Source organism: Chrysochloris asiatica, unplaced genomic scaffold (genome assembly GCF_000296735.1).
Source record: "Chrysochloris asiatica unplaced genomic scaffold, ChrAsi1.0 scaffold00012, whole genome shotgun sequence".
NCBI classification, from domain to species: domain Eukaryota; kingdom Metazoa; phylum Chordata; class Mammalia; order Afrosoricida; family Chrysochloridae; genus Chrysochloris; species Chrysochloris asiatica.
The window spans coordinates 6665064-6670578 of NW_006408530.1; positions in this window are offsets into that span (position 1 = coordinate 6665064).

Genomic DNA, 5515 nt, shown 5'->3' on the forward strand with positions numbered 1-5515 from the left:
AAAGATTTACAGCCTCGGAAACCCTGTACAGGGTCACTATAAGTTGGAACCTACTCCACGGCACATGACAACAACAACAACACAGTCTGGTTTAGCAATCTCATGAGCCCTTTAATCCTGAAGAGGGACCATCCTGAGAATTTCCCACAAGTGTTTATCCTACAGCACCACGCCAGGGCTCCATACTCAAGATACTTGCTAATTTAAATTTCTGATAGTCAGATAAAAGAAATCTAGACAGCAGATTGGTGGAATATCTGAATACCAGCCGCAGACTTACCTCAATGGACACCCAGGGCAAACTAACCAGATATTTCTTATTTGCAAATTCTGATTCAGTAGGTGTGAGTTGAGACCTGAAGGTCTGCATTTCCAACTCGCTCCCAAGTGATATTGTTGCCAGTGTTCTTTAAGTCACACTTAGAACAGCAAGGCCTTGCAATGTCTAACTCGTTTGTGTAGCTAATAATGGCAGTTATATTTCTCACACAATTGTACTTTATGAGTAAAATAATAAAAAACATTTGAAAAGTGAAAAATTATGTAAACAGGAAATTTTATGACCAAAGATACCAATACTTTGCTTTTTAAAAAAATCTATTGTGAAAATCTTACTTTGCAAAATAGGTCAATTAAGAAATAATGTACTTTAACTAATGAGTCTGCTTATAAGGGGAGTCAAGAATTTTTTTTTAATATTGAAATTCCTCAATGTTATACTTAACACATGGTTTCTCATGAACACAAATATTGTATGCCTGCTATTTACCAAAGCTTGTAGTGATAGCTGCAGTTATATTCTATTTAGTACCTTGTTGTAGTTGTTAAGTGCTGTCAAGTTGGTTCCAACTCATAGCAGTCCTGTAAAGCATTTCCAAGGAAAAGCTAGTGGGTTTGAGCTGCCAGTCTTATAGTTCACAGTCCAGTGCTGATCCTACAGCACCACACCAAGAATCCATTTAGTACCTAATCATTCATTTTTTTTTTTTCTATCTGAAATAAAATATTACCTGAACTTAATTGAAAGGCCCAAGTTGACTGCTTTTCTGCCACTGAGTATATACAAAGGGCTTCAAAATGTTCATTCAAAAAAAAAAAAAAAATGGAATTAAAAGATAATATCATTTTCCATGAACATTTGAAGCTCTCTTTTATGTGTGTTGTTATTGTTTTTATTAGACATTCCTGAGTCAGTTCTGACAACAGAAAGTCAGTTTCTATGAACAACAAAAAGCAACACTGCCTGGTCCTACACAACCTCACAATTGTTCCTAAGTTTGAGCCATTGCTGCAGTCACTGTGACGATCCATCTCATGGGAGTCTTCCTCTTTTTCACTGACCCTCCACTTTACCAGGTACAATGTTCTTCTCCAGGAACTAATTTCTCCTGGTAACTTGCCCAAAGTATATGAGTGAAGTTGCTCCATCCTTGCCTCTGAGGAGCATTTTGGCTGTACTTCTTCCTAGACACATTAGTTCATACTCTGATACTACATGGTATTTAATATCCTTCACCAACACCGTAATTCAAAGACATCAGATCTTCTTCAGTCTTCCTTATTCATAGTCCAGCTTTCACATGCATATAATATGATTGAAGATACCATGACTTGATCAGACACACCTTAATTCTCAATGTGACATCTTTGATTTTTAACACTTTAAAGAGGACTTTACAGTAGACGTGACCAATGCAGTATGTCATTTGATTTTCATCAAAAAGTGCTTCAAGTCTTTTACCTAAAACCATTTCAACATCTATCCTGAAGTACAATGCTGTCAGTGATAGGCAATATCCATACACCTACATAAAATCAATATAACTACTGTTCAAATGTAGGCACCTGCGATCAGTAATATCAAAGATGAAGAAATTGAAGAATTTTGCTATCTTCTATAGAAATAAAGATGCATTGATAATTACTGGGGATTGGAATGGAAAAGTTTGAAACAAAGAAGAAGGGTCAGTAATTGGAAAACATTGTGATAGAAATAACACTGGAGATAATGAAAGAATTCTGCAAGACCAGTGACTTAATCATTGCAAATACCTTTTCTTCAACAGCATAAGCACTGACCTCACCAGCTGGAATATGCAGGAATCTGTGGAAAGAGATGATAGAGAAACTCAGTGTCACCACTCACAAAATTTATTTATATCATTTTGAGCCTGTATGTATTCAAGGCAGAACTTATTTAGAGACAAATTGTTAGTCCAAAGAAAGAGTTCTAAACTGGTAGACCAGAGGAAGCCAAAATCTTTAGTTTGATGATAGAAATAAGAAAAAGGATGTGGAGTGAGTGAGTGAGTGAATGAGTTTGTGTGTGTGTGTGTTTTAATGTCAACCACTGTTGTTCATAAAAATTCACACTAAGTCAATGAATGCAGGAATGGAAGCACAAGCAGTACACCAATCCTTTAAGGCTGCTAATCAGAAACACTGGAGCAAATATGCAGATGTCTTTTGGAAATTGAAAACCAGGAGTTGGCATGAAGTATAATCTATAAATTATAATACCCTCAATTTGTGCAATTTTGCAGTTTGGCTGCTGGACAAAAAAAACAGTTACCAACAATAAAAATTAAAAACTCATTCCTAGTAAATCCTTATATAGTGGAGAAATGATTCCCACAACTTAAAATTTAAAGAAAAAAATAATTCTTAGGTGCCATAACTGACCTCCATTAGCAATAGCCTACACGTTTCTCCAACTCCCCTTCCTAGAAAGTAACTGATCAGTAGGAAGCATTTTGTACAGCTTCTCTGATGCTAATGCCTGTTGTTTATATGACTTTATATGGCATTGATTATAAAGGCATTTGCTTGATTCTTGTTTTATTCTTATATGTTTACAGGAACACAGAAAGGATTAGGAGATATCTGATATACTTTCTCAATTTATTGAGTAGTAAAACCAGAAACTAGAGAAGTCAGAGATTATATGGCAATGAAGTGAATCCAGTTAAAAAAGATAGTTAACTGCTTCCAAAAGTATTCGTAAGAGTCTTGACCCAAAGTGTATATTTGACCATATTTGACTATATATATAAAAAAAATTTTTATTTAAATGGGCAAAAAGTAAGTGGATTTAATTAGTACTCAGTGCCTAGCTAAAATAGTACTAGGAGACGTTCAATAAATACAAGGCGGCGCTTCAAAACGTTTGTGGAAAAAATTGAATGAAAAGAAAATAGAATTTCTTTCACGAACTTTTTGAAGTCCCTTATATTTGTTGAGGAATGAATGAATGGAAAGCTTAGTTTCCTTGCTACATCTTTTCAAAAAGACATCTTTCAGGTGTTTGGAGTTACCCTCCCTACCCCCATCCACGCCCCCTAGAAACAGTGTGTAATAGTTAGGGTTCTGTGTCAACTTGACTAGGTCAGGATTTCCAGAGATTTAGCAGTTGGGATGTGTTTATTCGCATGGTGATGAAACCTAATCAAGGTATAGTTAACTGTATGATGAGCGACTATGAGCAGTTAATCAATTCACAGTATGTTTCCTTGGGAATGTGGCCTGCTTCCAATACAATGGACACATGAGAAAGTCTCCTCTTTCTTCTGCAATTGTAAACCACTTCCTTGATAATGAACGTCTGCCTCTCTGTATACATGCATATATGTCACTGTCTTTGCTACTCTAGAAAACCTGGTCTAAGACATGGTGGAATGAGAAAGTAGCATTAAAATCATAGAATGCAGATAACAAATAGTCTAGCCTCATTGTTTTGCAGCTGAGAAAGCTGAGGCCCATGGAAGCAATCTCCCTTAATTAGATTCCACACCTGGCTAGTCTCATCATTAGAATTACAGCTCCTGATTCTTGCTCTCAAGGCTTCTGCCATGATGCCAGATTCCTGGGAAGGGTGGAAGTTGGTAAAGGAGGAAAACATTAGCCAGACAATAGCCACAATTAAGTTAGTTTGCTTTTGTGGATCAGGACTTAGGCTATATTTGGGTGTGGACTCAGTTTACTAAGAGAAGGGCAAACAAAGATGGCAGCAAATAAATTACCAAAAGAATAAAATGCAAATATCCCAACAAGCAAAGGAAATTTATTTAGTTTGAATGGAGAAAGAAGAAGGTAGGTCCCAATTTTAAGCCAAGGAAAATAAATACATGAGACCTTAATTAATTAATAAATTTGAAATTTGATAGAATTTTAGGATGAAAGTCTATTTGAGAGGAGAATTAACAGTGATGCTTACGATCATCTTGTAACAACAATTTCCTGGAAGGTGAGGTCTTTTTTATTCCTCTGCAAGATACAGCTTTTACATTGAAGTTTGGAAAAGGAGGTTTTTGCCATAAATGTGTTCAATGGCAAGAGATTTAAGTTATCATTAGAAGGGATATTGTGGTGGTTGGTGGTTATAGGCCGTGGAGGAATACTGTAGGATTTCTTCTTTTTTTTTTTATGTTAAAATGTGAACCAAGCTTGTGCAAATTGTCTGTGTTAAGATGTGTGTGCATATGTGTGCTAACGCTCAGTCCTGAACGAAATGCTCCAAGGACTGTAATAGGAAGCACTGGATCACAGCCAAGTGCCTTAGGTTTTGAAGAAGGCTAGCATGAACCAGAGAATGCTCCCAGTATTGGTGGGAGGTGTTTTGAAGCTGATGCCCAGGAGCAGAAGGAAACAAGGACTCTCTGATCATTAGGAGATTGATCCCAGCAGGGGGCCCATCATCTTTGTTTCAAGCAGATAGAGTGTCTCCAGGCTATGGCTTAATCTTGCAAGAATTTTAATTTTGAGGAATCATGATATCTTTGTTAGTATGCTTCAAACAGACCCTATTTGCTTATTTAGCAAACTCCCACTTCCATAAACAGACATACTAGGTGAAATTCTAGGATTTGATCATTGTTCAAGGCATTTTGTAAACCACAGCAAAAAAAAAAAAACCACTGCAAAATCACCAAGATAAATTTCTCATCAGTATATGTATACTTATGTACTAAGCACATTTACTTCTCTCTCTCTCCTTTTTTTTGTGGTCTTTTTCTTTTTCTTTTAGATTTTCCAATTAAGTCTACTTTCTATTTCTTAAAACCTTTCTTCCTCTCTAGTTTTTACTGTTAGGATAGTTTGCCAGGCCTGGTCATTTAATTGTACTAGTGGTTACGAATGGAGCTGTGAACCTCAAGGTCAGCAGTTCAAAACTACCAGCTATACCAGCTGCTCTGTGGGAGAAAAGATGAAGCTTTCTGCTAGTAAAACTGGAATGAAATAAGATGCATATCTCATACCATATACAAAACAAACTCAATGTAGATTAAAGACCTAAATGTAAAACCTAGAACTATAATTATCATCAATGAAAAAATAGGAACAAATTGAGGGGTTCTAATATATGGCACTGCAGTTCAAGCTCACCAGCTGCTCCTTGGAAACTCTATCCAGGGTCACTATGGGTCGGAACCAACTCGATGGCACTGAACAACAACAACAACAATATATGGCACTGGTAGCATAGTGGTCACTAATCATGCTGCTAACCTCAGGGTCA